The sequence below is a fragment of the Cuculus canorus genome, chromosome 1 (genome assembly GCF_017976375.1).
Source record: "Cuculus canorus isolate bCucCan1 chromosome 1, bCucCan1.pri, whole genome shotgun sequence".
Classification (NCBI taxonomy): Eukaryota; Metazoa; Chordata; class Aves; order Cuculiformes; family Cuculidae; genus Cuculus; species Cuculus canorus.
This window is the reverse complement of record NC_071401.1, coordinates 33526921-33539564: the sequence shown is the minus strand read 5'-3', so window position 1 is coordinate 33539564 and position 12644 is coordinate 33526921. Positions and strand designations below refer to the sequence as shown.

The 12644-nt window shown below is 38.4% G+C and overlaps 1 long non-coding RNA gene across 5 annotated transcripts in view; it reads right to left on the bottom strand.

Annotated features, from left to right (window-relative positions):
• LOC128851006 (uncharacterized) overlaps positions 1-12644 on the bottom strand; it is an 89185-nt gene that overhangs the window by 59320 nt on the left and 17221 nt on the right. For 2 of the 5 annotated variants that reach the window (XR_008448290.1, XR_008448291.1), the window contains exons 3-5: positions 8886-9024; positions 6726-6851; positions 3848-3912 (exon numbers count right to left, since the gene is read on the bottom strand). This is a non-coding gene — a long non-coding RNA (uncharacterized LOC128851006). The remainder of the gene's footprint in view (positions 1-3847; positions 3913-6725; positions 6852-8885; positions 9025-12644) is intronic. The other 3 variants (XR_008448292.1, XR_008448293.1, XR_008448294.1) reach the window with 2 other exon arrangements.

The window sequence follows — 12644 nt, the reverse complement described above, 5'->3', positions numbered from 1 at the left end:
GAGCAGAGATATAAATCACATCCTTATATTGTGGAGAAATCACTCTACTACTGCCTTCAGAGGCAAAGTATGAGAGGATGGTTTGAATGTCCAACTATGTTGTCCACTTTACCTTTTGCATACAAAGTATAGAAAGTGGAACAGTTTTGACTCTTGAGCAGCATTATGACAAATATTTCCAGAAAATGTGGAAAGAACAAGTCTAACATATTCTTAAGGAATCTCTTTGTGTTACAGGCTACACCTAGGTACCTACAATCCATTGCAATGTTACACTTGTACCTTGGTAAGTCTGAGTGCTGATGGTACAATTGCAAGTCAATAGTATGGACTGCAAAGGACTCATGAAATAGTGGTTGTGCACTTTCCTTTAAAGCGCACTCTTGATTTGCTGGTTTGTGCTGCTAAGTGTGCTTAGTGAAGTGACACAGAAATCAGAAGACAGATTATTTATTTTATTCAAATATAAATCACTTAACTTATATAAATTTACTCCGGTTTTCATCTGGCTATAGCACAAGAATTGTGAAACGGACCAGATGGGTCTACTACCTCTGCAAAAAAAAAAAGGAAACTGAAGCCTTTCTTCATCTGAATCTTATCAAAGTCTGTCAGCTATTCTCTGTGGCAGAAACATGAGAAGAATTTGCGTATGTTTGAGGCTAGATTAATTTCCCTGACATAAAATATAAGCAGTATTCCTGCATTTAGTGAACTCTAGATTGATACACCAAAAAAAAAGGAAAATATGCATCACATGATGTAACCATTTACAACAGTGATATAGCTGCTGCGTTTAGCCTGAATGATCAGGGTTTGAAAATTTACGTAATAAAGCTGATAAAGTTAATATGCTGGTACCTCTAAAGAATATATATGAATTATCAGAGAAATGGAGACCACAAGAATGACAAACTGCATTAAACCAAATATCCAACATTTTGCATCCAACAGTGGCCAATAACAGATGCCAACAGAAAGGAGTAAAATAGGTCAAGAATACAATGATGTTTTCTCAGCCTCAAGCAATCTGTGGCTTTAGGATTTCCTAAGCCAGAAATGTCATTTTGAGGTAGTATTTGAGGCCAGACCATTAAGAGTGTGGGGGAAGCCAAAAGCCTTCATAACTGAATGCTTGTACTGAGCTCACTGTAAAGCATTTATTCTAAATGTCTAAGATATTACCGTAATTTGTTATCTTGTAGATTTATTACTCAAAAAAAGCTGTTGGAGTCTGTAATAGTCAGTGTCAATTGAGGGTAGGGAATCGTTAAAAGAATGTAGAATCATTGAATCTTTTCACTGGAATCTGCATAGCAGCTATGAAAATTCCGATATAGCTGATGACAGCTCAAGAAAAAGCAAGAAAAACATAATCCCATACAAGTTACTTGCTATTCATATGTACTGAAGTACTTACTCTTGTGAGCTACTAGAACTAGAAAAAAACAATGAAAAAAATCCTGAAAAGTCATGGATCATAGAATCACTATGTTGGAAAAGACCTTTGAGATCATCAAGCCCAACCATACCTGTCCACTACCAAATCATATCCCTAAGCACTTCATCTACTCATCTTCTGAATAACTCCAGGGATGGTGACTCAACTACCTCTCTGGGCACCCTGTTCCAGTGCCTGATAATCCTTTCAGTGAAGAAATTTTTCCTGATGTCTAATCTGAACCTCCCCTGGTGCAACTTGAGGCCACTCCCTCTCCTCCTGTCACTTGGGCAAAGAGACCAATATCCACTTCCCTACAACCTCCTGTCAGACAGTTGTAGGCAGTGATAAAGTCTCCTCTCAGCCTCCTTTTCTCTAAGTTAAACAAACCTGGTTCCCTCGGCCACTCCTTGTGAGACTTGTTCTCCACACCCTTCACTAACTTTTTTGCCCTTAACTGGACATGCTCCAGGATCTCAGTGTCTTTCTTGTAATGTGGGGCCCAAAACTGAACATAGCTTTTGAGGTGTGACCTCAGGAACACTGAGTATAGGGCCACAATCTCTTCCCTGGTCTTGCTGGCCACACTGTTTCTGATACCAGCGAAGATGCTACTGGCCTTCTTGGCCACCTGGGCACACTGTTGGCTCATGTTCAGTTGGCTGTCAATCAATACTCCCAGGTCCTTCTCCTCCAGGCAGCTTTCTAGCCACTCTACCCCAAGCCTGTATCACTGCACAGGGTTGTCGTTCCCCAAGTGCAGGATCTGGCATTCGGCCTTCTTAAGCCTCATGCAATTGGTTTCAGCTCATCTATCCAGCCTTTTCAGATCCCTTTTTAGACACTCCCTACCCTTAAGCAGATTGACACTTCTTCATGGCTTAGTGTCATCCATGAACTTACTAAGGGTACATTTTATCCCTTCATCCAGATCATTGATAAAGACATTAAACAGGACTGGACCCAGCACTTGAGCCCTGGGGAACACCACTTGTGACTGGCTGCCAGCTGGATTTAACTCCATTTACCACAACTCTTTGGGTGTCACAAGACAGAGCACTCGCTAAACTATCATGTAACCCTTTTCCCCAGGCCCCACTTTCCCTCATAATCTATTTTTCCCTTGAAGTTTTATTCCCTGTTACAACTTGATCACTGCAAACTCATCCCAGGGGGGTAAACGATCTCAACCTAGAGTCAGCTTCTTGGAGCACAGACATTTTCCCACACCAAGAGTACTCGGGAACATTAATAGAGGGGTGGAGTTTCAGGTTCACTGTACACACAGAACAAAAAAAAGAAATCACAATATCATTAATGCTAATTAGTATGGCTAAATGGGAAACAGATCTCATTGATAGGAACAACGTTATGTTGAAATTACAAATATAGCTGACAAATGTTATCTGTAAGTACTTTGACCTAAGATTTCATCACATTCTGATTAATAATTTTGCTTTATTTTAAAAAATATATATATCAAACTGATATATGTTCAGTGGATTAAAACTGGCTGATAGCAAATTTAATTGTTAACTCGTAGTCATCATCTAATAAGAATGTTTTTAGTCAGATTCCACCATGATCTATTCTTGGCTCCACACTAGTCAATGTTGTTATCAATGATCTGGAAGAAAATATCATTGCTGATAAGGCCTGTAGATTACACAAAATCAGTGAAGTGGTAAATTAGGATAAAGACAGGTCAGTTCTACAGAGTAATCAAGTTCACTTAGCAAGATGAGACCATCTGAGCATTATGCCTTTTAAAACAATCAAATTTAAGGACAAGCATCTGTGAAAATGGAATTTAGGTCAGAGTTGCAGCAAGGGAGAATGGTATTTGAAAAAGTGCTTTTTCTGAAGTGATAAATAGATGATGTTCCAAACATCAGCTCCCAGTGTGATGGAATATGTAACAAACCAAGCAGTAGTCATATTCAGAAATAAAATATAATACTGAGAGTAAGAACAAACTGTTTATTGCAGTGTATATTCCTATTAATAATGTTAATAAATTAGTAACAAAAGACTGAGGAATGCAAAAGAGAATGTTTACAAACTGGAAATGTTCACTGAAGATCCAAAAGAGCTATCTGAGACCTGGGAAATTTGACTTTCTAGTAGCCTATGCTCAGCTCTGTTAGTGTACATGGGAAAGGTTATAAATTGATTTGATGACTGTGTATTTCTGACCAGCAACAACAAAACAACTTCCACTGGCTAGGAAAATTAAACTAGACAAAAGTAGAGTAGCAATAATTGCTTTTTAACAATAAAAGCAATCAGTTAGTAGAATAATTTATTTTGCAACATTGTGGAGCCTCTGCTACTTGAAGACCTTATATTTTGTGACAGACACTCTTCTGTCCACCAAAGCCTGTAGATGAAGGAATTAGTACTTACATTCTTTGTTATAAGTCATGAAGGCCATCAGAATCGATGCTCACAAAAATCTGTACATGAAGGATCTAAGATGTTGTTATAGGTTAAAAAAAGAGAGAGAGAAAAAAAATATGCGTAAGATGAACCAAGACACCAAGCAAGAAGGTAAAAAGGAAAATAGCTTTCCTAAAATAAGATGAAGAAGGATTGTCATGTTAACACCAATGAGGTACATCCAAGATAACCATTTAAAAATCTCTGAACATTTTAAACCTTAGTACTCATCTCTGCAATTCTAAGCAAAGCTGAGAGCAGAGAGATTGTTTTTAAACACATCCTGTCCACAGAAGGAGAGAAGATGACACGTTTGCTGGAAAATGCATTGCTGTAAACCTTTGGACAATGTTTGCTGCTATGGAAGGCACAGAGAAAATGAATGTCCAACAATCATCAGTGGCTGATGACCCTCAGCCAGCAGTGCAAATGAAAAGCAACAGCGGCACAGATCAGAGCACAACAGGAATGAATCGTGCAGGGCTGATTCTGCACAGCATGCTACAGTGGAGTTGGATAAACGTTTTGCAAAGCAAGTTCAGCATTTACTTTTTCTCACACTTTATCCAAAAGACACTGACCTCAGCCAAGCAAGAAGATGTGTGAACGAGTGCTGAGGCGGCCCCAAAAAAAATGATGACTAGGTCTTCTCAATCAGTGTACAATCATCAAGCAAATGTGGCATTAGCACAAGGAAGCAAGTGAAATGCTTGTGTGTTTGAAGCTTTTCTCAACTTCTGTATTGTTGCTGTATTTCTGATTCCAACTTATGAAAACACATAAATATTTTCACGTGCCACAGCCAGATTAAATCATTATTTTATTCTGGGAATGCTGTTCTGTTTCCTTTGCTTTTTAAAAAGTCAGAGTATTATGCCCAGATATAGGCAAACTAATTAGCTCTACTGTTTTGGTTTTTTCCATTATTACCTCCAAATCAAGACCATTTTCTAAAAGCTTCCAGTCTCAATTGAAAATGTGGAATTCCACATAATAGTCTACAAGATTATTCCAGTATGGAATATCTTCAATATTATTTACATAATGTACCCAGTACCAGTCAAAAGCTCATAATAAGAAAGCAGCCTTACTCCAAGTCATATTCCAGGCAGCAGAATATTGCATAATTCAGTCTGTGTTATGGGTTTGCATCGACTTTCCCTGAAAGACAGGTATCGACCAATCGATGTTTTCAGCAGCTGCTAATTAGCACTATTCCAGACTGAATCAGTCAGTACTAGTCAATACTGCAGCACAATTCAGTATAGCCTGTTTGTGCAAAAGAAATTTGTTCTAAATAGAAGTGCAGATGCTGTCTGGAGAAAATTTTCAAGATATTTGAACATCAGGGTACCCATGACAAATAAAGCCAGGTGAAGATCTGTTCTGTTTATAGCTGCAATATATAAAGGTCAAGAAGGACCATAAGTCTTAGAGAAACCAGTTTGCTCATAACTGGACAAATACTTCTCAAAGTAGGTGTTTTAGACAGACAATAAAATTCTGAGCATCACTCCATCTCTTAGTGGAATAATAAGTTTGAGAATACTGCCCCAACTTCTGCCTTGGTATAACCAAACGTGACTGCTACATCCTATCTTGCAAGGATATGTAAAGCTTTTTACACCTGCTAATGACTATTACTTGCATAATACGGAGGGCAAGAATTTTCTGTCAGACTCTCAGGTAAATTTTTCTTTATTTTCATGACCAAGCAACGGATCTTTCATTAACAGAATCCTCCTGAAGATTTTCAGCCCAATAGGAGTACATGCTGAGCACCCAGAAAGGGAATGGCTCCCATGGCTTGTAAGTCTGTAACTCAACTTTCAGGTCTCTCAACAGAGTAACTGCTAATAAAGGATTGCCCTTGGTGCCTTAGTAAATGCACATTAACCCTTTTAACTGGTGGATTTACTCCATTTTCACGTGTTCAACTTTTATTTCAGAGACAGACAGATAAAGGCCACCACTGGCAAGAATCTTTATAGATGGAGGAACAAAAAATACCCCTATTTCATTGCATGATTTCTATTTGTCAGTTCTGAGGCTTTCTGTGTGGTCTCTCTTTTTAGCAAAACCCTGTCTTGAATATCCCACTGGTACCTCTGGCAACACAATGTGAAAACCAGTGTCTGCCTCTATAACACAATAAAATTGACCTATAGCACAGTCTGTTTCTGCTAGCTGAAGGTTATTTTGCTTTGAAATATCCTTGCAGTGTCCTCCTCTTTAATTAATAATGTTGCTGCCATGTATTATGAAAGTCACTCTCTTGCACATACTGCTATCCTTCCAAATTAGGTATTTTATAAGTCCTTAAAGTTTCAACATTAAGAAAAGCATAGAATATTTTCAATCAAAAGTCTGATCTATTTACGTACATAAGAGCTGAAAGATTTTTTATGCAAGTGGTCATAGTCTTAGGCTTTTATTATTTCTGCTTGAGCAGAAAGCAATAAATATGTCTTGAGACAAGGGAGAAAGTTAATAAAAAACTGTCCTTTCCTCTTTGCACTAGACCCTGTTTTAAAACCAGCTTGTCTTTCATGAACAAATTAATTGGATTAGCTCTGCTTCAGCCACAAAGGACAACAGTCTGTGTCACAAGAATATTTGTGTCACTGCACTTGTATATTAGGGGACTGATCCTGGAATCTTTCTCAAGCAAGTATTATTATTATTAGCAGTAACTTTACGATTCATTTCGTGGGACATAAATAAGAAGAGAGATGCATGTTCTAACTTCACCAACACAAATTTCAAAAAGTCCCTGCACTGATGAACTAATGATTGAAATAAAATAGACCCGTATGGTGGATGATGGCATAGAAGGGAGACCTACCATCAATGACCCAGATGGTTAGAGGGCAGGTCCTCACTGTCAGAAGATATTAAAATGGTGTCCCTGGAGATATTGTCAATGAAAATTTCACTGTGGTTTGAGAAGATGTCAACAAAAGGAATAAAGCTGTTTAAAAAAGAAATGTGACTACTTTACCTAGGTTGAAAACAAACTTTTTTTTTGGAAAAAGAAATAAAAAATCATTTTTCATTTGAAAAGAACACAATAGCCATCTATTTATCAACCTCTCCTTCACCATGTTCATAGCAACATTTTAATCTCTTACTCAACATGTTCGGTTTTGGATTTGTAAATGGTTTTACCTGTCTCACAGTATTGTATTTACTCCAAGCTCTATCCTTTTAAGCTTTTTTTGATCCTCATTCGTATTCTGTAGAAATAATTCTTGTGGTTTTCTGACTGTTTGTACAATACCTCAATTCAGAATGAGTCTCTGGCTGCTACTATAACAAATAAATGAGTAAGAATTGAAACAGTCATACAGGAATCTAACCTATGGAATTGAAATGGATGTTGTTTATATATATATATATATATATATATAAGTTGTCTCCTTTTAAAATTACAACGTTCTTTTGTTTCACTGTTGCTAGCTCTGCTAGGCAAATATTGTTATTGAAAAGTCCATAAATGCTTATATTCCAGGGTACTATAATGCTATGTCCTATATGGACCATTGGCCACAGAACATTTTTTAATGTTTTGCTTAAATGTTCAATAACCACAATGCTTAATTAAAAACAATTGGAAATTTTCTCAATTGAAGTGGCAGTAAAATTGTTAAAAGGGAAATAACTTGTCCTTTACTGGTCAATGAAAAATTACCTGTGATTTAGACCATAAGGACAAATGACCTCTTTTTAAACACATAGGCAATCTACTCATGGGAATATTTCTGTTGTCTGGGCGGTTGATTTCACAGTTTTATTACTATCAATTACTGCTATTTTACCTTCTTCCATTGCAGCAAGGGCTGAAGTTATTTCTTAAAATAAAACCATAACTTCTCATTCTCAGCACTGCACAAACACCCACTAAGAGATAATGAGGGTACCAAGGAGCTTCCAGCTGCAGACTAAGGAGGAGTGTTTATCACTCCTCGGCACATCCTGCAGTTACAGATTTTCAGCTGCGGTTGGATAGGATGGAGGCTGTTACACTTGGTATGAATAACTGCCCACTGAGGGCACCATAACATTGTAGACTTCTGCATCCAAAGAAACAGCTCCAGAGATGTTTGTGGTTGGACCTGGAAGCTGGGGCATTCTTTAAAGAATCTTTCTACATGGTAATAAACTGTGGTTTCACGCACGCTTGCACAGACTCACTCTTTCTACCTCTTTCTTCATATCTTGTGAAAAAAGTAATGGGCTATGAATTACTAGTAACTGTAACATAAGCCTTCCCACTTGCTGAAACTAGATACACCTTTCAGTTATGAGAGGCATAAATCCTTATTAACTATTAACTACTGTTATAGGTAGCATAGAATTATTCAAGCAATAAAAGAGTTTATTTTTTCCCTCAGTTAGTTGTAAATGAGTCTAGAGGGAACCCAGGAGCTCTCAGTTAAGCTCATTTCATACCCGTAGCAATAGCTTTAAAACCTAATCCTGGATATGTTTATACATTTTTAATAGAACCCCAATTTTACATACAATATCCTCCAGTGGCTTCGTCTGCTGCAGCATCCTTCTGAAGAGTTTTTCACATAATAGGCTCAGCAAGTTCAGCGCTTGATTATCTTTCTTCCAGTTCAATATCTTCTCTTTTCCCTTCGTCATACCCAGACAACAGGACTATGCACAGGTTCTCTGTGGAGGATGCCTCATACGTGAATGTGCAAGCAATGCGGAATCCAGTATTCAAGGAATTCAATTGAATTATTGAAATTCAGGGTTGAACCCCCGGGGCATTGATCCTGTATTGTCAGCTTCAAATCCGAGGTGCACTGGCTGCTTGATAATGTGTTCACAGGATTTGCAGTAGAAGGAGTGGTGAATCAAAGCCTGTGACATTATAGCTAACTGACAGAAAACAGAGGAACTGATACTGAATACATTTAAAATTAAATCAATATAGACTGGCCTGATTGAACAATTCTGGCAATGTGTTGTGCTGGCATGGCTGCTGACTTACCAATTTAAGAGTAGGCTCAGGGCTCATGGTAGCTGGAAAGCTGGAGAGGCCTGCCGCTGGGGTGGTGCATTTAGCTTCCAAGACAGAGAATATTTGCTCATCTGTTTTCCTTGCCAGAGGCTAGAAACTATTGTTGCGGCTGCCAAATGAAACAAAGGGGGATTAAAAGAGAAATGAAACAATAAAATAATACTTGCAAAATGCTAAAAAAGAAAAAATTAAAATCCAAAGAAATGGCTTTCATTTAAATTGACATGAGTGTGAATGCTTTGCTTGTTTTCCTTATATATTAAAAGATCATTTAGAATTTGAGGCCGGGGTCAATCAAAAAAAAACCACAAACAAACAAAACCCAAAAGACAGAGAGAGAAAGGAGTTTAAAAACATTTCTGTGAAACAATGCTCAGAATTACAACCTCTCCTGAGTGCTAAGGCATGTTCTTTCTCAAGTGGGACTGCTGGACAAAGGAGACAAAGCCTAGACAGCTGCAGGGCTGCTCTGCCCCATTGCAGGTTGTTTTTTCCATTGTTCTCTCTCACCAGACCACCTGCTTTGTTCAATTTATCATTGTCTGCTTCCCTTGAAGTGGATCTTGAGAACACTTGACTGAGCTGGATTGAATGGCTGTTGCTTTAACTTCTGCAAGAGAAGGGCAGCTTCATAGCCTTTCTGCATCATTATTCCCTTTGCTGAGAACAGACAATAGACAGTTCTTTGTTCTGGCACCATGATGTGCTGGAGCCCTTAGCCTTTCTTCCCTAGCACAACCGGTGTAAGTCAGCATGAATATCAACAACTCAAAGTCTTCAGGGCTGAGCCCTCCAAGAGACCTGGCACTTTCTACCTCCATGAAGTCGAGGAGCTGGATCTGGCTAACCCCATAGTGCACGTGCTTCCCCATAATCAGACCACTCATGAGCATTAGTGCCTTGTGATATCCAACAGGACTTCTGACTCCAGTGGGAGCGGAGGTCACCCAGCAGTGCACTGGATCATTGCCTTACAAAACTGGACAGTGTATGTATCTACCTAAGGCCAAGGCTGCAAGGAACAGAGATGAGGTCAATGAGACCAAAGTAGATATCTGGTAGATTTCATCTTCTTAAGAGATCTGTTGAACAGGGGCAGACTGAAGAAATGTGGCCTTAGTAAGCATCATTCAGAAGTCCTATAAAATTTGATCCCTAGTTGGCTGTGGTATTAAGGGAACTGATCCTTGCAGCTTAACTCTAAAATACAGAGTGTAAAACCTAGCAATGGGATGCCAGAATTAGTCCCATTACCTCTGAGAGACCCTGAAAATCTAGACCTCTGCACTAACCTTAAGACAGAAGAAACACTATTTATTATTTCTGCATTTAGTGATTAAACCAGTATTAACTACCTGGTTTCCCACCCACACCCCTTTTTCTTACGTTCTTGCTCCATCTGCAAACATTATACATTATCTTCACATCTGCAACCTAAATTAGGGGTAACAGATAATGTAGGATCAGTGTCAGAACAGCTGCTGGAATTAAGAGTTGCAGAGCCTCTTGTCTAAAGGTGGATTTCAATTTAACTCTCAAAGCTATGTGAGAATGACTGCTTTTTTCTGTCCTGCACCTGATATCCACTTCTCACAATCAAAACTGTGTGAAGATGCTGTAGAGCAAGAAAGAAGAAAAATTACTGTAAAATAAAAAGGACTCCTTAGCACTGAGATCTCAATGTTTTAAGTCTCAAGCCAAAAGCCAAGCAGTTACCCTGTCTACATTAGGATATATCATCATGTAATATTCCAGAGGGCTCAGATCAGAGTCCCCTCTCTCTGCGCTCCTGAAACTCCATATCATGCAGATACCCCTCTCCACCAATAGGTCTAGAAAATATTCTGTATTTGTTGAGAGGCTAGAGTGGTCACTGCTTTTCAAATAACACTACAGGCAAGAGGACGATATTTTAAAACTCGTTTACTGCAGTATATATTCCCAGTTTTCTACATTTTTCATCCTTCTTCATTTTTTTTTGTCTGCTTCATTCTATCCTGTTCATGTTTTACTTCTGTGAATATAAAATTAACAAAACGAGTAAGGGTAAGTACTGACATAATGGAAGACAGAGGAACTGATGTTGAATATGTTTCAAAATAAATAATCAGTGCTATGTTAGGACAGACTACTCTGATCAGACCTGGCAAAGTGTTTGCCATGTTGGCATCATTAGTGTTATGCCAATATAAAAACAGGCATGAGTTTTGGTAGTAAGAACACAGAAAAGTTGTCACAAGGGTAAAGCACTAATTCTCAGGACTCATAGGACATGTGTATACCAGCATATAAAATGAGTCAAAGCGTCCATTCTCTGGCTGTAAGAGGAAGTGGCAAGGCAACGCTGGCATCTCCATAGCTAACCTCTCTTTCTCCAAATGCAATGCCTCATCTGTATCTGTGCTGTCTATTCAAGTCTGCTCTAGATCATGCCTTGGGGAAAAAAAGAGGTTCAGTTTCAAATTATTTGCATTTTGAAAAGACCCAACAAACTACAAACCTTCAAGTAACCCATTTGCTATTTCTACATAGCTTTCTGGAAGGTGGTAGTTGTACATTTCTTTGTAAGAATTTTAGTTTAATAATAGCTCTTAATGAACCTTAATCTCTTCCTCTCACTAAGGACTAGAGCTAAAGCTCAATGAAATCAGTGGTAACACTGCTGAAATGGATCCAGCCTTCTTGGTCTTTTGCTCCCCCTGTAGCATTTTTCCTTTTACGTTTCTTCCCCTTTCCCTCTTTTGTTATCATCCAATTACCACCTTCATTAACATAAATCAGATACTAACGTATGATCAGTGCATTCAAGCAAAAAACACAAAATGCACACAGATGCTAACAACTGTGAATTCAGAAAAATAAACTACACAGAGCTGTAAAAGCAACTTCACTGAGAACTCAGTCACTTTCATTTAAAGGCAACTTTGTTTCTAGAGAATGCATTAAAATGCTTCCTGCATACTTAGAATATTCTATAGTCTACAGTCTACATGGAATTCATTAATGTAGTCCACGTACAGAAATCCTAGGGAGATCTCTAATACACCAGAACAGTGCAGTAGATATTCGTAGGGGGAAAGCAGTCTGAGAAAATGCTTGGGACTGGGGAAGTGCTATAGCAACATGCTGTTTATTTTCAGAAATACAATTTCTTTTTTACACTCCAGGAGGGAAAAGAGAAAAAGAGAAGGAAAAAGAAATCTTTGTTTTAAGTTGGTTGTTCTCAAGTGTTAGTAACTGCAAAGGAAAATTAGCTCCCTTTCCTTCCTCTGTGCAGCAGAGCAGAGGGAAATTACTTAGGAATGTGAATCATTTCTGTACTGCTTTCGCTGAAGTGACAGTGCTACTGCAGGGGAGTCTGTATCAAATAGAACCATGTGGAATATCCAAAACAAAATTTAAAACATTCTGGACATACACCATTGCAATTCATGGGACTGCAGAGGAAATGAAATGTTCTCTGCTAACCCTGCTACATACACCAGCACTTCATCAGCAGTAGGACTAGGTTTTCAGCACCTCTGGATGTCAGGGAGAGCTTTAGCACTTTTGCCTTCAGTGTTCTGAACTGTTTCAGTGGAATGCTCATAAGAAAGCATCTGGATTTCACTTGTTTAGATAATTTCCAGGTTGATATTCACAGAAAAAATCAAGTATTGGGCTTGCAGGCAGCTTTTCTTTCAAAGAAGTAATATCAGATCACGAAAGTAGTTTAGGGTTGCTAAAGTT